The sequence below is a fragment of the Macaca nemestrina genome, chromosome 11 (genome assembly GCF_043159975.1).
Source record: "Macaca nemestrina isolate mMacNem1 chromosome 11, mMacNem.hap1, whole genome shotgun sequence".
Lineage (NCBI taxonomy): Eukaryota > Metazoa > Chordata > Mammalia > Primates > Cercopithecidae > Macaca > Macaca nemestrina.
In genome coordinates, this window is record NC_092135.1 from 64,246,272 (window position 1) to 64,269,464 (window position 23,193).

At 34.3% G+C, this 23,193-nt stretch overlaps 1 protein-coding gene and 1 long non-coding RNA gene across 2 annotated transcripts in view; one reads left to right on the forward strand and one right to left on the reverse strand.

Annotated features, from left to right (window-relative positions):
• LOC105483306 (uncharacterized) overlaps positions 1–14,371 on the forward strand; it is a 41,471-nt gene extending 27,100 nt beyond the window's left edge. Inside the window, exons 3-6 of the long non-coding RNA XR_988164.2 lie at positions 10,713–10,797; positions 12,082–12,198; positions 13,779–13,916; positions 14,274–14,371. This is a non-coding gene — a long non-coding RNA (uncharacterized lncRNA). The remainder of the gene's footprint in view (positions 1–10,712; positions 10,798–12,081; positions 12,199–13,778; positions 13,917–14,273) is intronic.
• Positions 1–23,193, reverse strand: part of LOC105483303 (sodium voltage-gated channel alpha subunit 9) — a 180,808-nt gene that overhangs the window by 120,090 nt on the left and 37,525 nt on the right. The window lies entirely within an intron of this gene.

The following is a 23,193-nucleotide window of genomic DNA, read 5'->3' on the forward strand; positions in this document are numbered from 1 at the left end:
TAAAGATTGTGTCTTCTACTTTCTCTGCTTGGATGAATACTGAACACTTCATTGGGTGCTACCTATGGCTGCCTTGCTGAATGCATGGTTTTCAACAATATCAATCTTCCTGTTATCTGACACCAATTCTTCCATAATCAGCTTTGAGATGTGGGCATTACATGATACTTAATACCAGTAACCCATAACACAAAATTAATGTCTTATTATCTGCTGTTTTCCTAAATACTACTGTTTTAAAATCTCTTTCACTTATGTTAGGTAATATAAAAAATGCAGTTAAGTATCATTTGTCCCTATGGTTGTCAAGAGTGTATATATCAGAATGAAAGTATATTCCACTGTGGCTATTGACCAGGGTATATAAAAAAAAAAAATCATCTGTGTAACTTAAAAAAATACAGCTGCCAGGGCTTATCTAAGTAATGCTGAAATAAAAGTTTTAGGGAAGAGCATAAATATGTCTACTTTTAAAAAGCATAAAACATTAATGCAAACCCTCCACTTGATTATGTTAAATAAAAAACATCAGATGAGTACACATAAATTAATGACCAGGTTTTATTATTCAAAAACAGATAGAAAATTCAATTTAAAAAGTAGAAAAGTTTTTGGATTTTGTTTGGTTTGAAGACAATGAATGTAAAATACACAACTTTGAAGTTATCCTTTTTAAAATTGGAAAGGATAAAAATAAATTCCATTCTATAGGCCAGGCACAGTGGCTCGTGCCTGTAATTCCAACATTTTCAGAGGCCAAGGAGGGTGAATCACTTGAGGGCAGGAGTTCAAGAACAATTTGGGCAACACAGTGAAACCCTGTCTCTACAAAAAGTACAAAAATTAGCCGGGCATGGAGCTTTGTGCCTGTAGTCCCAGCTGCTCGAGAGTAGCTAAGGTGGGAGGACCACCTGAGCCTGGGGAGGTTGAGTCTGCAGTGAGCCATGATCGCACCGCTGCACTGCAGCTTGGATGACAGAGTGAGACCCTGTCTCAAAATAAATAAATAATCAATAAATAATCAATTCAATAGAAACAACACACATTTTGAACTCCGAATATCCATTATGTTCAATTAAAGAAAGAAGAGTTGGAATGAGGGGAAAAACTGAATGAAAAAAACAGAGGTTGAAGGAGAGAAGGAAGATGATAAACCAAAAAGGGTAAGAAAAAGAGGGATAAGAGTATAATAAAAATACCCTCGATCCTTTAGCATACTCCCAGCTGTAAGTGAAAAAAAAAAGTTCTTCAATGTTTTAATATTTACTTTTAATTCTCAACATTTTAAGCATCATTCATGTCACTTATATTACTTCATTCCAATTATAGCCTGGCAAAATCTTTATTTTTACTTTTATTTTTTGGTATCTCTTATTCTTTCCAAGTTCTTTTGAGGCATGCAGTGCTCCTCCTCAGAGTTTTGCTCATACTCATCCCTCATCCTCCAAACCTGTCAGCTCTAAAGCGTCCTCAGACAACCTGTTGTTAAGCAATAAGCAAGAAGGAAGAACTATTGATGCTGTAAAATAATCCAGAGTTACATTAGGTCTTTCCCAGCATTTATTTTAAAATGCTGATCTTCCAACTTTCAGGAATGTATAACAACATTCAAAAAGAAAGGACAAAGATACTAAAAGAAATAGATTTATTTTATCAGCCTAATAACTAAAAATTTGTATCACTTTATGAAACCCTACTTAGAAAACATGTTTTAAAAAATAAATTTTCATTTTATATGAGTTTGTATAGTTTCTTCTTAATTTGGAGCTTTTGTAAAATCTTTAATATACAGCTCAATTTCCATTTGATCCAATGTAAAATGAATAAAATCCTTCAGCAACAGTTATAGTATATATCTTGAAGTGTACTTCTATTCAGTACAGAACAATTCACACTGGTTTCAGTGGCTCACAGCTCAATAATCATCCCGGCCTTTCCCATTACAATTTGTGCTCCACATTTTAGAGCTGTTGACCCTGTGGAGATGACATAACCTCTCTGAGCCTAAGATTCCTAGTTAGAAAAATTGAGTTAATAATCATGCTCTGAAGAGTGGTTTAGATTGTGATGGTTAACTGTATATGAAGTGCTTAACAGGAAGAGTTTTCCACATAATGAACATGTATACATGGAGCTTGTAAGATTATTAACTTGTCTCATCCTTTTATTTTAATTCATTGCTTTGGATAATTTCATCATGCTTCCATAATTAAAAATATATTAATTATATTAAATGAGGATATTTCCATTTATAGGAATGTATTAGCCTTTTAAACATGAAACATTTCATATGTGCATGTAATATTAAACAGAGATTTAGTTTAGAGTAGTGAGTCAAGGACAAGTCCGGGAGCTAGAAAGCCTGGGTTTTGAATGTTGGATTCACCAATTACTGGCTAAGTGATCTTGGACATCGCAGTTAAGCAACTTTTCTGATTCTAAAAATGTTGAGGCATTTAGGACATTAGTTATTTTGTAAAATGTAATTTTAAACAATACAAAAGTATCTCTAGAATGAATGTTGATTGCTCAAAGGATTGGGTGCTGCAGAAATTCCTTTCTTAAGAAAATTCCCACCATATCACCTTTGTTGTTTTGAACTTTATATGAAGACTTGCAAAATATTTTTTAATTAGACAAAGTTATGTGGCTCAGGAACTATCATTAAGACTTTTTTCTTTTTTATTTATTGAATATTGCTGAACAGGGTCAAAAGCAAATAAATTCCAACACTTGATTTATCTTCTGAGAAACATTTAAATATCATTAATATAGTCCCTGAACAGAACACAAGAATGATTCTTTCCTTCAAACAAAGAAATATTACAATCTCTCTAGAGTTTTAGAGACTCTATGTGCCTGGTATGGCTCTGAACATACTACTTGGAAAACAGTATTCTTGAAGTCAAATACTGGAAGCAGACATCAGGAAAATTATTTGGGGGACTTCCTTTCATCCCCAAGTTTCTATGAAAACCCTTCACATAGGGAAAATCTATAGGATGAGGTGGGAAGCGCGTTTCCCCTAGGTGTTCACAGTAAAAATTGTAAATCCCCTAAAAACCACTGAAGGAAACACCAACACTAATTTTTACCTAATAACTAAAAGGGAAAAATGTGAGTTATGCCCATTATATTAGACTGGAAAAGGTCTCAGTGGCCTCTATTACCTTCTTGGCCACATAACAGTTTCTAAATACTCTAAACTGCAGTTCACGAATGATTTATTAGTTTCAGAGTGCCAGCTCTATTGTGGCTCGGGTAGAGTATGTGCATATTATGTCCATATAATTTTGTAATGTGTTGTGCTCTTGTAATAATTAATGTTTATCTTATATATGAAAGCTATGTTTATTTAAGAGAATAAGTTATTCTCTTAAAAATATCTGCCAGATAATTCCTTTAAAGAGTAGGTTTCCTTTGATAACTTTTGACATTTCTTGTAGAAAGCAAGTAGTGTTTAATTTTTTGTTTCTTTAATCTTGATTAGAGAGACTATGATATGATATTTTCTTATTTCAAGGAGCAGGAAAATACTACACGCCACACGTTCACAACTCTATAATAATTTCAGGCTGTGTTTTGCATTCCATCACTGCGCCTCTTACCTGTAAATAACTTGTATCCTATATCGATAAAATTACAAAAATTAGCCAGGCATGCTGACGGGTGCTTGCAATCTCAGCTACTCAGGAGGCCGAAACAGGAGAATTACTTGAACTCAGGAGGCGAAGGTTGCAGTGAGCCAAGATCGTGCCACTGTACTCCAGCCTGAGCCACAGAGCGGGACTCAATCTCAAAATAAATTTATTTATTTATTTTAGATTGGTCCAATTAATCATTTTGAAGATCTGCCAAAATCTGAATGAGATTGAGTCAGTATAAATTATTTAAGACAGTGGACAAATGTAAAGATAAATAAAAAATACATTTTTATTGATGCTAACTGTTGCCAAATGAAACACTGCTTTGAAAATGTCACTTCTCTAGAAATACATAATGATTTTCTCCTGCAGGTAAAATTTTGACTGAAGTACCATTCATTTTTAAAGCATTCTCAAGGCACCATAGAATCAGAACATGAGAACCTCAAAAGTATCTTTAAATCATAGTTAACATCAACAACGATAACTCATATTGTTAATGTGTTCCACTGATATTACGTGATGAGAATGGCATTTTAAATATGTGATCTTCCTTCCCAAAACTTATAGCCTTAATCTAATCATGAGAAAAATATCAGACAAATCCCAATTCAAGAACATTCTACAAAATACCTAACCTATACTCATTCAAATTATCGACATCATCAAAAACAAGGAAAGCCTGAGAAATTGCCACAGCCTAGAGGTGCCTAAGGTGATGTGATAGTATGACGGTTAAATGTAATGTGGTAGCCTGGGTGAGATCTTGAAAGAGAAAAAGGAAATTAGTGAAAAACTAAGGAACTCTGAATAGGGTAAGGGCATTTGTTAATGAAAATGATGTATCATATGGTTTTATTAATTGTGACAAATGCACTATACTAACATAAGTTGTTAATAATAGGGGAAACTGGATGCAGGGTATATTGAAACTCTCCTTACTATCTGCTCCATTTTTCCATAAATCTATTCCAAGACAAAAGTTTATTTAAACAAAAGGAAATCATAGGTGTAGAATTATTCTAATACTAAATAAAGGTAATAATATCTCAGCGAATTTGAATTTATCAAGTAAATGCATTGCCATTATCTGTATTATCTATAATATCCCTAAGTGATAATAGACTTATAAATTTGAAACACTTTTAATTAAAATGAATTACAATTAATACATTAAAAATATAGTTTACACACTACAAAATAACATTGCTTTGATCAATAGGAGATCCATTAGAAATGCCGATCAGTTTTCTTAAAGTAATCATGTTTGGGAGGATAATTTTCTATAAATGCACTCTCCTGGGTCAGGAGTGAGCTTACAACTTATAAACATAGAACTAACCTGGAGTCACAATGTCTGAGTCCTAATTATACTTGAGAGTCATTATGTCTTCTTATAATAGGCTAAAAAAAATACACTTATGAGGGATTCTGTGTGTATTTTCTTTTAGAATAAGTACAATTTAACTCCCTCGACCGTGGTAAGCATACTAAATATCTCTTAAGTTGTTAAATTGAAGCTTGATTACATATCCATCTTCATGATGCTGTTAAGGTACAAAAGGCTGCCTTTTGATTTCTGTGTTACTTTAGGAACTGTGAGGTAACATAGAGATAAAAGAAATGTATTTGACTCTGAAGTTCTCATTTTACTGAGCTCTGAACACCTGATAACATCAGAGCAAGACAAAAATACAGCTCCACTCTGGCTGACAAGGATACACTTAACCCTGGCTTATAACTACAAAAACCCCTTTTGTCAATAATATATATATATATATATATATATATATTTTTTTTTTTTTTTTTTTTTTTTTGAGACGGAGTCTCGCGCTGTGTCACCCAGGCTGGAGTGCAGTGGCGCGATCTCGGCTCACTGCAAGCTCCGCCTCCCAGGTTCACGCCATTCTCCTGCCTCAGCCTCCGAGTAGCTGGGACTACAGGCGCCCGCCACCACGCCCGGCTAGTTTTTTGTATTTTTTTAGTAGAGACGGGGTTTCACCATGTTAGCCAGGATGGTCTCGATCTCCTGACCTCGTGATCCACCCGCCTCGGCCTCCCAAAGTGCTGGGATTACAGGCTTGAGCCACCGCGCCCGGCCAATAATATTTTAAATTACTCTCCTATGTTCAGTAATATCACCTTCATAACTTATCTATTCATAACATAAGAAATCCATGATAAAAGAGAAATATGTCATCAGGAGAGATGAGAGAGGCAATGTTCCCTTTCAGTATGAACTCTTATAGGCCCTCTCCCATGAAAACAGAAAAATTTCCAGATGGATCTGGAAACTCTGTTCTATGTCTTGGCACCAAGAAAATATTGGTGTCCTTCCTACACCTAGCCTCAGATTTAATAAGTGAAATATCAAGATAATGAAAAATATATATGTCAGTAACAAGATAAAGCTGAAACATTCAAAGACAATAAGAAGTGCAATTTAGTCACTGAATAGCTCTACAGTTTAGATAAGAAAGTCAAAGGTGTGAAACGATTGAATCTGGAGAATATGGGGGAAAATAATACTTAAACCAAGTCTATATCCATTCCTATCTGCTCCTTGAATTATAATATAAGGGCATCTCAGTAGTTTCTCATTTTACTAATCTAAATACCTGATAACATCTTTGGAGGAAGGAAATAGACAGCTCTACCCTAGCTGTCAGGGTTACACTTACAAATTTGATTCAATGCTTGGCAAGATGTCTATAGCATTTATGTTCCAAGCCAGGATTTTTTGTCAAGAATAAATGCTACACAATACAGAAAATACCAAGACAGCAGGAATGACCTCGGACTGTTCTAGGCAAGCTTAGATATATGATGATCTTACCTTTGAGAGATCCTTGGAGAAATTGCCAAATAGGACCCAAGGTCCCGGCACCACCTCATAATACTTTTCCTTTTTTATGAGAGTATATTAGACTAACCATCCTAGTGAATATTCTTTATCAAAGTAAGCCATAGTTATTGTGAGCATTTCTGAAAGATTTTGCGGCTGCACAGCAGTGCTATAGTAAGCAGAATTCATACATTAATCACTAGTGTTTGGAAATCCTGCATCTTGCTTAAATAGCATCCTAATAAGTCTTGGAGCTTGAGAATATTCAGATAACTAAAGATTCTTGACTTCAGGCTGAAGACTGGGACCACTATGGGTTATCTTCAAATATTGTTTAGCATTGCATTTAATATTCAATGAAAGGTCTGTGAAACCCCTTTACAAAATTTTCATTTTCTGTCTTGAGAATTTCTGCCTTATTTTGATAAAAATAAACACAATATTTAATATTCTGTTTATACCACAGAGGGAGGCAGCTGTAACATGGGCAGAAAGTTTGAGTTTATAATTTTTGAAAGGTACAAATTTTCTTATAAACATAAGGTCTCACTCTGTCACCCAGGCTGCAGTGCAGTACTGCGATCACGGCTCACTGCAACATCGTCCTCGTGCACTCAAGCGACCTCCCACATTCCCGAGTAGCTGGGACTACAAGTGCGTGCCACCATGCTGGGTTAATTTTTTAAAACATTTTTTGTAGAGACAAGGTCTCACTATGTTGTCCAGGCTGGTCTTGAACTCCTGGGCTCAAGTGATCTGCCCTCCTTGGCCTCCCAAAGTGCTGGGGTGACAGGCGTCAACCACTGTACCTGGCACAGTTTTTAAAATTGCCAACATTCTACTTATGTTGCTTTATCTTACTCTTCCCCTAGTCTAGATTCAGTAAAAACAATGGTTTTTAGGGATTTCAGTAATTACCATATTATTTGTTTTGTTACCTGAAATTTAAAAATTTAACCAAATCTATACACTTAAGTAGAGTAAAAACACTGGAATTGAGCCAGCAATTATGAATCTGTACAATCCTCTCTTTCCTCACTACACCTCAATTTGCTTTTAACTTTATAATATAGTTTTTTTTTACAATCTTATTAGAAATAAAGTCAAATATAATATAATCTTATCAATTGACTGCCTATCTTCACTATGAATTTGTCCAGGCCATTTCACTAAAAGACTTGCATGAGCCAGGATAACTGTCCCCAGACCTCTAGCCCTGATAACTCTTAGATATCCTTCATACCTCATGGATACTAAGGAGCTTTCTCTAACAAGGGGCTAGGTACACTCATCTGGGTCACAGTTTAACTATTGTCCATAAATACACAGCTTCATTTAACTAATTAGTATAATTTTATGTATCTGGGAACTTTTAAGAATATGAAATCCTACAGGCAGTGTATCTTTAGCCTGTAACATTGCTTGGAATAAAGCAGACCTGTCATTTGGTTTTGTAGCCTTTGTAGTCCCTGACACCCTAGAACATCAGAGAGAGTGAAAATATTATTCTAGAGTGAAGGAATTCTGTGTTTTCATCCCAGTATTGGTTACATGGTTTGTTTCATTTGTGAAGAATTTATCAAACTATATTTTTAGTATATATGCATTTTTTTAACTTTTATTTTAAGTTCAGGGGTACAAGTGCAGTTTTGTTACATAGGTAAACTTGTGTCATGAGGGTTTGTTTCACAGTTTATTTCATCACCCAGGTATTAGGCCTAGTACTCATTGGTTATTTTTCCTTATCTTCTGCCTCCTCCCACCCTCTACTCTCTTTGAAAGGCTCCAGTGTGTGTTGTTCCCCTCTATGTGTCTCACTTACAAGTGAGAACATGATATATGCATTTTTATTTAAGTATGTTATCCTTAATGTAAACTTAAAAAGATGAATGTAAAATGTCTTTAAAAACTTCTTTTTCCGAAAACTCAAGTTAAGAGAATTAATCATTGTACTAAAATATACACTAAACGAAATATTTAGGCAGAAGGAAAAGATCCTAAACAAATAGAATAGAGATGCAGCAAGAAATGAAGAATATCAGAATAGGCGTCTGTTTGCATATAAGGAAAAATGAACCCTACAAAGGTGAAAAAGGACTACACAATGCAATAAGGATTATGTTTTATGGTTTTTAAAACTATATAGGATAAAATGCATTAAGTCCAATTTTTATTTTCTTGAATCCCTTACCATTATTTGTATATGAAAACTATATTTCCATTAATCTTATTTTGACTTTCAATTATTTTAGTCTACAACATTTGAGTGGTTTTAATTGCTAAAGTAATTGCTCTCAGGTTTAGATAAATTTTTTTCTCTGTTGTGTAGAAAACACTGTCTATGAATTCCTTTTTTTTTTTTTTTTTTTTTTTTTTTTGAGACAGAGTCTCGCTCTGTCGCCCAGGCTGGAGTGCTGTGGCCGGATCTCAGCTCACTGCAAGCTCCGCCTCCCGGGTTCCCGCCATTCTCCTGCCTCAGCCTCCCGAGTAGCTGGGACTACAGGCGCCCGCCACCTCGCCCGGCTAGTTTTTTGTATTTTTTAGTAGAGACGGGGTTTCACCGTGTTAGCCAGGATGGTCTCGATCTCCTGACCTCCTGATCCGCCCGTCTCGGCCTCCCGAAGTGCTGGGATTACAGGCTTGAGCCACCGCGCCCGGCCTATGAATTCCTTTAATGTACAATATAGTATAAAATTATTTTTTACAAAAGTAGCCTTATTTTGAAAGACCCTATAATAACTGAAAATTAGAAAGTGATCTTAAGTGACCAGCCATCAGTTAAATTGATTATCTGCATCATTATTATTTGTATTAGTTGTTTAAAATGCCATCATAATAGCATGCTATCAGAATTAACAGAATACATTTTGGAAATTTTTCTTTATTAAACTACAAAAGATTAAAGCAAAAAATGCCTAAATATAATAAGTTCCTTACTGTTCAAATTACCAAAACAAAATAAAGGTAATCTTGATTTTAAGGTTTACCCCCGTAGCAAGTTATACAAATAATGGTCACATGTGTGAAATATTATACTGATATCTCTTTAATATGTTCATTTCATTTTACTTGCTCTTCAATAGATATTTTAAAATACATTTTATTGTGTATATTTAAGGTATACAACATGATGTTATTGGATACATATAGATAGTAAAAAAGGTTATCACAGTAAAGAAAATTAACATATCTACCATCTCACATTGTTACCCATTTTTGTTATTTGTTGTTGTGGGGGGGGGTTGTTGTTGTTTGGAGGTAAGAGCAACAAATATTTTTAAGGTGCCAGGTGCTGGGGACACAATACAAACTAGACGGCCTTGATCCTTGTCCTCTAGGGCTTACAGTCTGTTGGGGAAAACCAGCAGGTAAACAATTATAATGCACCAACTATGTGAGAGCAATGAGAACACACAGAAAAGGCACCTAACTAGGACTTAGGAAGAAAGATTTTGGTCAGGGAGGGAAGATGAGTAGAAATTTGCTGGTCTGTACTATGACAGATATCTCCTACAATTCCTCCCTCTCATGTTAATAGTTTGCTATGATCCAGGAGCTGTCTCCTTCATTTTTGACTTTGTCATCAAGTCTGATTGTCCTCACTTCCTCTCAACTTTTCCAAACAATAACAACAAAAAATCATATTTGGCTTTGTCCTTCCATGGAATTTGAAATATATAGCTTCATAAACTCTCTAAATTTTCTATTCCTGTATTTGTATAATCTTCAAACTATTCTTATTTAAAATTTAAAAGTATGCACAAAGCTTATTTTCCTTCTCAATGTTAAATCATAACTTACTTGTATTGTGGATTATAGCAACGAAAGTTCCTGCATTCTAGATTTTTTTAACCTCAAGTTCAGGGTTAAATTCCCAGTTCATGGCCCATTGTTGTCATTGGCCATGCAAAGCCTCCTTTTATTAATATTTTTTCTCCATTGCCCCCATATCCCATTCTCTGCCACTCTACCTGTTTCTCATTCCCATTAGCAACCATTATAATGTGTTTATGAACATCTTTGTTTTCTTGAAAATTGAATATTGTACACATGAATCTCTAATTTACATAAATTTTCTCATTGTTTGTTTTTATTTACTAAGCACTATGATTTAAAGTACTTACAGCATTCATGTTGTTGTAACTACATCTAATCTGTACTTCTAACTACTGCATAATATTCCAATGTATATTACCAGACATTTTACCTATTTGCTCTCTTAGTGATAACACCTGGCAATCTAGCAGTCCCCAACCTTCTTGGCACCAAGGACTGGTTTCATGGAAGACAATTTTTCCTGGGCAGTAGGTAGGTTTTGGGACAAAACTATTCCACTTCAGATGATCAGCCATTAGTTAGATTCTCCTAAGGAGTGTGCAACTTAGATCCCTCACATGTGCAGTTCACAATAGAGCTTGCACTTCTCTGAGAATCTAATGCCAAGGCTGATCTGACAGGAGGCAGAGCTCAGGTGGTAATGTTCACTGGGCTGCTGCTCACCTCCTGCTGTGCGGCCTGGTTCCTAACAGGCCATAGACCAGTATCTGTCAGTGGCCCAGGGGTTGGGAACCCCTGATCTAACCCACTGTGGCCTAAAAACAGATCCAGGTTTTATGGACCTGTGGCTTATACAACTGGGGAGGGAGGTTGAGAAAAAATGCAAAATACAAGTACAAATTAGGTACAAAAGACAAATTAAGAGTGAATGTTTATTAAAAGTGAGGACAAAAATTAAATAAGTTGCCTCTGTATTAAAAATAACCAATACAATAAATTCCAAAAATTTTATTAATTTACTCCTTAACACATTTCTTTAGGATGTTCCCTTCATTTTTGGCTTCATTCTCTTTGATCTTCCCTTTACATTGTATCAATTTTGTAATGGAGAAAATAGAAAAATTTAGTCTTTCTTTTCCACAACTGATTATAGCGTGTGTATGTTCATTACTAATAGTTGAGCAAATTTCTCTGAGTTTTACAACTTGTTTTTGGTAATGGCATGTAAATTTTCAGTATTACTGTCAAATTTGGGAACACCTCCATCAAGTTTCTTTCATATATGAGTTGTAAGATATCAGAGCCTGTACAGCGTCCTTATTCAGAAGCTAATCTCACATACTCTAAATCGATAACACCCAACCACTGTGTTATCGACATCCTCAATGTAGTGATGTATGAAGAGTTCATTATCTCAACGTATTTGGCCATTTTATGGTAAATGAGCAAGACATCCTAACATTTTTCCTCAATATATTCATATGATTCACTCTTCTTTATACACTGGATGATTACACTATCCAATAATTTATTTAATAGTGCTATAAGAGATGCACATCTTCTTCTTTGAGAAATAATACTTTCTACTTTTGTTTCTGGTATGACAAAACTCTGTTATAGTTCCTTGTTCAATGTTAATATAATTTCTGTTGATTTTATTGCTCATCCTTGTGACTTTTGTTTCATATTCCACTGATTTTCCATCACTACTTTAATACAAAAAGTCAAAAATGACAAAGAATGTTGTATGATATAATTTAAATTATATGTCTACTTTTTTTTTCTATCCAACATCCAATCTTTCTTCTTATCTAGGATGAACAGGTATTTCCCATTGTGTGTAGTGGTGATGGAAGTCAGAGCCCTGACACTTGCCGTGGAAAGCTAAAGTGACTAAAGTGACTGTATTTCCATTCCACTCCTGTTATTGTGGTGAGGCCACCATCTCCTAAGCTTATTCAGATGGATTCTCTTGCCCTTTACTTTGAACTTGGTGAAAGATGCCAAATAAAGGAAGGTTTTATTGAAATTCCCTTGTGCTGGGTCTATGTACAGCTATGGTAGAGTCCTGTGTGGCAGCAGTGACCAGTAGTTCTAGCCAGCTGGGTCTGCCATATAGCCTCCAGATTTCCCTTTTGTCAGCTCATTTTCCTATACAGCTGCTCTAGCTTCCCAAAGCCTTCCAATGAATGCATGAGCACCCAACAACTTCTAATAAATCTCCATTTGGTTGGGACAGCCAGTGTTTGTTTCTCTTGTTTGTAATCAATATCCTTGCTTAATATGAAAAATTACTTTTGGCTCACTTTGTGGGAACTAGGTTATGCTCAAAACAAGCTCCTTTTGGCTATGGCAGTTTTGCTAAGTGATTAAAGCATTTCTTCTGAATTACCTGAAAATTAATCACTTGACCTCAGAAGTAGTAATTTAAAAGAAACATAATGCAGTCTGTAAATGCAGAATTCATTTCAATATTATTCCTATCATATTACTTCTTATATTATAAAATAGATATGATTTTGCTCATTATCTTTATTAATAATATTTCTGCAATATCCACAGTCAAAAACTTTTGTTATGGACTGAGTCCATCCTTAAAATTCACTTTAAATATACATACTGCTTTTATATCTTCTACACTATTATTCTCAGTTTTTAAAAATGAAATCACAGATGTAAATATAACAAAACCAAGCCCATTATTTAATCTTGCAGGACCATAAGCCTTCAATAAGCAACTTGATGATGCTAAGTTGCTACAATAAAACAAACTTTCAATACTCTAAAATATTTTAAAATTAAATTTTCTTTTTTTATTACATTTCAAAATATTTTTGTCCTCAAGAAAATATGGCAAATGCAATAATATATTTATTTTAAGAAATATAAATAGTATAATAAAGTGATTAAATAATAATTGTAAGAATGCTATAATATTTTATCTTGGTCTAAACCAGTGGTCCTCAACAAGATAATTCTTCCTTACCTCCAGGTGGAGTTACCAGAGTTCGCAAAAAGAATACACGGTCAGTTAAATTTGCATTATTTATAATGGTCTATATGCATTCTGAGATAAATGGAAACATATTTACAGAACAGTCTTAATCTTAACATTTACTCATTGTTTATCTAAAATAAATGATCAGCACGTAAATTACAGATTTCTTTTCTGAAAATTTCCTTGATGATTGGCTTTCATTAACAGCTCCTTGTTTTGCAGAGTTGGCTTATAAAATTCCTTATAGTTAGAGTCTATGTTCCACCTACAATGTACCATCTCTTCCATAGTGGTCACACTCAACTTTTCTCTTTATTCCTTTGAACATTCATTAATGAGAACGTTGTGAAGTCCAACTTATAAGTCCAGCTTACTGAACATGTTCAATATTAGCCTTAAAAGCTGGACTTCTGAACATGTATTGACTTAGAGTTAACTCTGGGACTTGCTCTTTTGCTAAAGAACACAATACCATATTTCATGACATAACTTGTTTTTCTTTTTTATTTTTCAGGATTAGATTGCATATTTTGATCTACAACTTTTAAAAATGTTTTCCACTGACAAAAAAGAACGTTGCAATGAATTTTTATTCCCTTCTTTGAGTACATATAATTTCTCCTGTTTCATTAAAGGATCAAATTCTTCAAGGGTAAAATCCGTTTCAAAATATACTCATGACAAACTCATCCTTTTTTATGGCTGCATAGTGTTCCATGGTGTATATGTGCCACATTTTCTTAATCCAGTCTGTCACTGATGGACCTTTAGGTTGATTCCAAGTCTTTGCTATTGTGAATAGTGCCACAATGAACATATGTGTGCATGTGTCTTTATAGCAGCATGATTTCTAATCCTTTGGGTATATACCCAGTAATGGGATGGCTGGGTCATATGGTACTTCTAGTTCTAGATCCTTGAGGAATCGCCATACTGTTTTCCATAATGGTTGAACTAGTTTACAATCCCACCAACAGTGTAAAAGTGTTCCTGTTTGTGTCCTTTGTAGGGACATGGATGCAGCTAGAAACCATCATTCTCAGCAAACTATCGCAAGAACAGAAAACCAAACACCGCACGTTCTCACTCATAGGTAGGAACTGAACAATGAGATCACTTGGACTCAGGAAGGGGAACATCACACACCGGGGCCTGTCATGGGGAGGGGGGAGGGGGGAGGAATTGCATTGGGAGTTATACCCGATGTAAAGGACGAGTTGATGGGTGCTGACGAGTTGAAGGGTGCAGCACACCAACATGGCACAAGTATACATATGTAACAAACGTGAACATTATGCACATGTACCCTAGAACTTAAAGTATAATAATAATAATAAAAACAAAACAAAACAAAACAAAAACAAAATATACTCATGACAAATGTAAAAATAATTATCCACTTCAATATTGATTTTTTCCCTGTACCTAAGTTGTGTTGTTTCTCTTAAAACAGCCTTGGCATATAAGGGATAAACTTTTCATTCATTTTATCTTTAATACATTCAACAACTCTTTGTAAGCAATGGAGGGCTTCAATTAACATTGTTTACTCTTCTTTCAAATTGCATAATCCTATTGCCAAAAGATATGGAATGCTATGAGCAAGAAATAAGTAGTCTTTCCTCAATGGGTTATTTTAAAAGTCAGCAAGAATTTGTGAGACCTTTTCTTTAGAATTAAAGTATGATTTCAGTGCTTTAAATCAACTAAGAATTCTCTCAACTGCATATATTAAAGAGAGTCAATGAATTTTAAAATGTGAGAGAACTGAAAAATAATAAATGCCAACAAAATTACAAAAATTCTTTATTAGTTGAGTCTGAACAGAATAAATGCTGAAATAGAATAATTTCTTGACAATTTCTTTACTGACAATTACTTTACTTTGCTGATATCAGATGCTGTTTGAGCAGCATCATGTAGAATATGGCAGAAGAGCCAACACTGTTCATAGTCCCATTTATACTTTGGTTTAACTTTGAATAAATACCACACCTTTATGCAAATATCCACCAAATTTATATTTGTATTACCTCCACAAAATAAGTATAATTTTTATGACTACGAACTCAATCAGAGAGTCTCTGCAACAATTTCCAGTTATTTCTGAAGACTCATCTGGAAGGCATGTTACAACAGCCTTGTAAGCAAGTCTTTTATGAGAAAATTATTATACGAGTAAAGGAATTTTTCCCCTAAACTGTGATTACTTGCATTCGTGGCTATGCCATAAAAAAAAAATTAAAACATTTGAGCTGTGGTAGTCTCTGTAACAGTAAAAAGAATTATTCTAATTTTTATTATGGCAGTAGATTTTGTCCTATAGCACTAGAAAATTGACTTACAGTTTTGCATTAAAAGATACTTGTAGCACAATTCAAATTCAGTCATGTGAGCTTAAAACCTTGTATGATATACAAAGTGGAAGACAACTTCCACTGTAATTATTTTATCTTCTTCATCTGAATTTCTCTCAATAAAATGTTATTTTATTACTTTCTTTGGTACAAGTTGAGGAAATCATATATCTATTTGCTTAGCTATTAGTATTTGCTGGCTTACATCCAAGTTTGCACCATTTTCAATATTAACTAAACAATTGTATTCTGCACAAAGAGCTTCAAAAGGAGCGGTTACCAAATGAATAAAACTGACATGATTGGTGGTGGTGGTGGGGGGTGCGGTATGGAAACATATTGAGGTATAGGTATGTGGTTAAGTTTGAGAGAGAATGAAAGGCTGGAAGTGGTAGTTGAACTTGGGATTCCAGAAGTGAGATGAGCATCCAAGATTACTTTCAGGTATCTGACTTGGCCAGCCAAGTTAATACTGCTGTGATTTCTTATGAGAGGAAACTAGGAGGATGAGGCTTAAAGAACAGGGAAGAAAAATGATAAATCCAATTTTGGACATCCTGTGTTTGAGATGCCTGGGAGACACAAAGTAGACAGGTCCAATAAGTAGCTAACCATGTTAGTCTGGAACTCAAAATGGGAGGCTGGGTTGGAAATAGTAACTTTGGAGACACCAGCATACAAAGAGAAATTTGACATTGACCAGGAAAATTCTTAGTCCCGAGAGGCTAATGGTTTTTAGAAAGACCTGTAGATAAATGATCATAGTACAAAACATGGCAGAATAGCTTAAATGGAAGTATTTTAAAAGTATCTTGGAAACACAAGGGGTTAGAAGTTGGTTTGAGCTGGTGTAGGAAAGAAGGAAAGTTGAGCTGGAATTCAGCAGATGAATATGGTAGTATTTCTAAAGGCTGGACAGTACAAGCCAGGCTACCTTCTTTTTAATCCAGACTCCAACACTGAAAAGGTAGGTCACCTTGGTTAAGTTACTTAACTGTATATCTCAGTTTACTCATTGGTAAAATGAATGAAAATGATATTGAATATTTAAATGTGTTAATGCATATAAACACTCTAGAATCATACTTGGACCAATAAGAACTCAATACATACCTCTATTATTGTTGTTATGATTATTAGGCAGGGGGGAATAAAATAAACTGACACACAAATGCTTCAAAGTATACACAGCAAGTTAAGGAAATAAGAAGAGGTCTATGGAGTACTTGGCAGCACTCTTCCCAGGATACAAGAGAGAAACCAGAGCTTTCCAACAGAGGAGTAGTGCCAGGCATTCTCCTTGTATGGGAGTCTTTTCAGCAGTTTTGCAGCAATCCATGCAGCAAAGCATATCTATCCAAATACAAGGAGATGAGGTCCACATTGAGCAGTTGTAGGAGTTGCCCTGCTTAAAAAAACGCTTGTGTCACATGAACCCATATCAATTGTAACAACTCCAACTCTGTATGAAACGGACATGCCCACTTAAAGGAGTCACCACATTAAGGGGGTTCCAAAGTAAGATGACAACATCAGCATTTATTTAGGGCTTATTTTTTTTCCTCTTTCAGTGCTCCTTATATTAAAATTATACAAGATATTACTATTACTATCTGTCTGATGCCCATGTGTACAAAAACAGTTCTATACTTATGCTATTTGTTGGCTCCTCCTCTCTTCTAACTTTTATTTGTTTATTAAACTTTTATTGTGAGCTAATTATAGGAAAGGAGTAAAAATAGTACTAAATATTCCCTTATACTCCCTGCCCCCTTCCCATAATGTTAACAATTATAGAACCATAGTATAGTTATCAAGAACAGAAAATTAACACCAGTATGATATTACTATCTGAATTGCATGTCTTACTTAAATTTCACCATTTTTTATTGCATTTAGTTGTTATACCTCATTAGTCTCTTTCTATCTGCAAAGATCTTCACTTTTTTCTTTTCTTTCATGACCTGACAATTTGGCAGAATACAAATCAGTTATTTTGTAGAATGTGTCTCAACTTGCGTTCATTGAATTTTTCAATTCACAAATAAGGAAACTAAAGTGGTATGTAGAGAGTCAGATACTTTGCTCAAGATAACACAGCTGAGATCTCTTACTCCCAGGCCAGTATAGGAAAAAAGATAACATTAGAGGAAGGATGTCTGTGTTTTAAAACTTCAAAATGCAGAAATATATGGCTTAGGGTATGTACCTGTCACAAAGGTCTTGGCATCTGAATTTTTATTGATGACTCATTCGGCTTTATTCAGCAGACTTGAGTTTAGAAATTCAATCAGTGAGTAGTTCATATGGTAAACTGTCCTTGTAATTAAATAAAACAATCCCCAGAAAGTTAATTGAAAAATGCCTGCCCATCAGGAACACCTAGAAGCCACGCTTTGTTGGTCTGTTTAAGCCAAATTTCTGGCACACTGCTCTTTGGAAATCAAATTTAAAATGACAGGCAAGTTGGTCTTAACTTCCTTAAAGGCACAAACAAGTAATAGCTGACTCTCTGATATATAATGTGTCACAGAAAAGGTTGATTTCACATGCAGTGGCCTTTTATCAACAGCAACATAATTTGGGAATTTCTAAATGTTTAATTTAGATCTTACTTTAAGATATGAAAAAATAGGAGGAGGGAGGGGAAGTTAAATGCCTGGGGAAAGACATGCATGTTCTTAGAATTTTGTTAAAATGTAACGAGTCCCTATGTCCTAGTATTTTTATAGGCTCCCTCTGTTAACTGTAATGAATTTATGAAAGTGGATGAGAAGGTGTTTTAATCTACCTTTCACCCCAATAAATGATATCAAGTCTCTATATTTAAATTAACAAAAAATTGAGTTCCTGGCACCTAAACAAGTGCTTGCTCAAAAAGTATTTGTTAATTACTTGCAAATGTACCACTTCAAGGAAGAGGGTTAATAGTATAAAAGTTACCTTAAAATCAGACTTTTAAATTAAATAACTTCTATGTAATAATATGGTAGAAAATAAAAGAGATGAGAACCTTAGTGTTGAATATGGAATTTCTTCTGACGTTTCTCTTTGAAATTTAATTATACTACCTAGAGAGGTAGCATATTGTAGGAAATTATAGGTCCACACATTGGCTTTACCACTCTTGTGTGAACTTGAGTAAATGATTTAACCTCAGGAACTGTATCTCCTATTTCCCTGGTGAGGAAGTTACACGGGTTGTCTGTTAGAAAGAGGGGATGAGGTTAGGCAGGACAAGCACCTGGCTAGGGTTTACTCTACAATATTACAGCTTGAAAACAAAGAAAAGAGAAAACAAATGGGAAACCAGTCTCCTTAATGAAAATGAGTGAAGACAAAATCCCCAAATCACACACCTTGGGAAGAATGTACTCAGAAATTTTATAATTTATAATTATCTGAGAAATATAATCTATAATTTATATTGACTATTTGACTTGGGTTTTCTTTCAAAACATGCAATTTTAACATTGACATATCTATTATTTGAAGGTCAAATACATCTGCATTTTTACCAAATAGTGTTTCCACACTGATTGCAAAACTACTTGTCACTAAGTGTTACTTTCTCAACTACTGCTACTGATTCTTGGTTTTTGAATTTTTTAAAACTCAGGCTTCTAATCTTTGAGACTTAGTCCTCTAATCATATCACAAAGTTCTTTCTTTTCTTTCTTTCTTTCTTTTTTTCTCTCTTTCTTTCTTTTTCCTTCCTTCCTTCTTTCCTTCCTTCTCTTTTCTTTCCTTTCCTTTTTTTTTCTCTTTCCTTTTTTCTTTTCTCTTCTTTTTTGACAGTGTATTGCTCTGTCACCCAGACTATAGTGCAGTAGTGCATTGACAGCTCACTGCAGCCTCCACCTCTGGGATTCAAGTGATCCTCTCACCTCAGCCTCCCAAGTAGCGAGGACTGCGGGCAGGCACCACAATGCCCAGCTAAGTTTTGTCTATTTTTTTATAGAAATGGGGTTTTACTATGTTGCCCTGGCTGGTGTTGAACTCCTGGGCTCAAGTGATCCACCCACTTCAGCCTCCCAAAGTGCTGGGATTGCAGGCGTGAGCCATCCTGCCTGACTTTGAAGTTTATTTCTTCATGTACAAATATATGCCAAGAATATGGTAGCTGTGTATTTATTGTATATTTTATTTTTATAACTGCATTTCTTCATATTATTATGTACATTGATATACTAAAGTATTTTCTAAAGAACTATTTCCTTTGGGAATATCTCTTAATTGACATTATCTTTTTAAAAGAAAAGTTGAAAACTGGGCTGGGAAATAAATGGAAAATAAGATGCTTTTAACTATCATGTATATAATAGAATGACATTTGTCAAGCAAATGGAAATTCCACATTCAAGAATAACTTAGTCATATCTATATAATGACATGGTGAGTTACACTGGTTTATAATTTTCAAAGCTCTTTCACATATACCAATGCTCTAAAATATAAAATGCAAAGATCCCTTTCATTTTTCTTACCTATGGTGACATTGAGATTTACAAAATCTGGTGTGTGTTAGCAAGTCATGTTTAAGGAAAAATTGAAGCTATAACCAGAAGTCAGGTTTTGAGCTTTGAGTTCAGTGGCTTCTACCACTTTATACCATCTAAGAAAAGTTATTTTGATAGTAGATGATAAAAGAATTGGCAACAACAGACCTGCAGATGTTTTAAAAGGCACTAGTTTAGCCAATATGCCTAAATATGTACACGGCTCTCTTTAAGACTCCACAAAGAGACACTGATAAGGGTTACTGGAAACAAACTACAGCTGCTCTGTGAATAAATTCTTAGTTCACAGTTGCTGTGGGAAAAATGAAAGATCCAGTTACAAAGTCTGGGAGGTTTCCTATTATTAGTTGCTATTATATTACTTTTGCTATGACACAGTACAGAAGAAAGGAAAAAGGAAGAGGAATTGCTGTTTCATTTCTTTGTTATTTTCTTAATTGCTTTTTTACTAACAGCCTGTGTCTCAAGGAAGCCAGGACATATCCATTTCATCAATAACATAATCTGTCATTTCATTCAGGAAATACAAGAAAGGTTTTGGTTTTAACCATAAGAATACTAGGATATTCTGATCTCTCTTATATTGTTTTGTAAGCATACTTGCAGAATAATGTCAATACATAGGAAGGGTTGTAAACTTGTGCGTCTGCATGTGTGGCATAAATGTTTGTCAAAATAATAACTGTGATTATTGTGTATACTATGTTGTTCCCAAGTCTTGTCTTGATTATATTATACCTCATATTTGAGAAATTATGATGCCCTATAAATAGAGAAAAGTGTACAAACACATGAGCACATATGTATAGACTATATAACACTAATAATACATCGCATTTACTTTAAAATCATTTAGAATGTCTGGGTTATTTAAAGTTTGTACAAAAAACACAAATGACTTCAATCAGTAATAGAACCAATCTAGTCAACGAATGCCGTACGGAGATGTCCCTGTTCAGTCACTTTCTGACACTGCAGGCCAACCATGACCCCTTCAACATGCCAATGGTCAATTACTGCAGTTAGCTTTCCTGCCTTTCCTTAAGGTGATAATAACTATAGGACCAAGTTTTCCATCCTTGTAATTAAGTGTTACAAACATTATGGTTTTAATTATAGTGTGGCTTAAATTGTTTTTTAAAGATTAGACCAATTAGAGTCAGAGAAAATTTTCTACCTCACGCTTAGAATACAGTCTGATTATTTTTGATCATCACTCTTACCAGCTAAATAATAGCAATACCAGTAATAATAAAAGATCTCCCAATAAATGAATTTATATGCTTGCTAAATTATAAACAATCTACAGATGCAGTGTAAAACATATACATTTTAAAATTGAAACTTTATTTTTTATTTTATTACTATTTTTTAAATCTATCATTACCTTGATCTTGAATAAAATTGAAACTTTTAAAGATAAGAATGCAGACAAAGCTCTTCCAGCATTGTTCTTAGGTGTGCATATTCAACTTTGGAAACCACAGATTATGTCCTTTGCATATATCCACCACCAAAGCTTCCCTGGAGAACCCAGGCAAACATGTCCCTGTCCATCCCTACTTTCATGCTGCAAAAATGTTTTTAGCACATACAGTGCATTGAGTTTTAAAACTAGCATTCTTTTAACATCAGATTAATTGAAATGTCTTCTCTTGCATAACATCTTTCTAGAGCCTATAAAATTAACTAAATAATGTAGTGCAGGTAAAAAGTCTTATTCATATGAAATAATTACACTAATTTTCTTGGTGAGGTGAAAAAGGAACACAGATTTTTTGTCATATACTTTGCTTGTTTTATAGGAAAAAAAATTACAGATTTGTGGTAACCTATTTAGAATTCTAATCAATGTTTTATTTCAAAAAGAAAACAGAAGTAAAGGCTTCACATATAAAAACCCAAAGCTTTTAGGAGACTACATATATCAATATTTTATAGAACTAGGAATGCTTGTATTTTCAAAATACTTTTTATAGAACTAGGAATGCTTGTATTTTCAAAAGTTTTTGATTGATACAAAATACTTTTCTGGGAAAAAGAAAAAAACTAAATAAAATATTTCTTTTATTTCAAGAATGAGTCTCTACATCATCTCAAAGTCAAGCAAGAAGGAAGCTTTGGTTTGAGGAATATAGGATGGTATTAAGAACTATCAGAAAGAACCTGATTTGAATTGTAATTCTGTCATTTTCTCGTTGCATGTAATGACATGTTGTTACTTCTCTAAACCACGGTTTCCTCATTTAAAAAGCAGAAGGCCAGGTGTGGTGGCTCATGCCTATAATCCCAGCACTTTGGGAGGCCGAGGGGAGTGGATCTCAGCTACTCAACAGGCTGACAGGATGTTTGCTTGAGCCTCTGGGGATAGAGGTTGCAGTGAGCTGTGATTGTGCCACTGCACTTAGCCTGGGAGACAGAGTGAGATTGTGTTTCAAAAAAAGAAAAGAAAAGAAAAAGTGGAGATAGCAATTGTCCCCATCTTCATTATATTATTGTGTGCATTACAATAGATAATGTACAAATCGTCTATTTTGTGTAGATGCTTTATAACATAAAGTGAGTAGAGGGGCAAAGCACAAGAACCACTTAATACGTATTAAATCTCAAAATGCTAAGGGTCAGTTCTTTACTTGTGAGACAACGTATTAGGATCATGGAGAATTATCTAAAAGTATGTATGTCTTTCTATGGAGAAATGCTAAGTCTTCTTACAGGAATCCAAACTTTGCTTTAGTTACAGTAACATCATATTCCAAACAACTAATCTAAACTAGCACAGACAAATAGAAAAGTACTTAATTGAAAAATTATTGATCACATCACATTGCTTAGAACAAATGAAGTATAAGGTTAAAAATATTATCAAAATATGACATTAATAATACTAAAAAGCCTTATAAAGTTAAAAATGTATCAAAATATGACATTAATAATAAGGCTTTTTAGTATCTATTATTTCATTTGAAGCTGATAATATAGCACTACTGAAAAAGATACCATTAACTATCACCCGGGAGTCAACATGAATGTGAAATATGAGAAACCACAA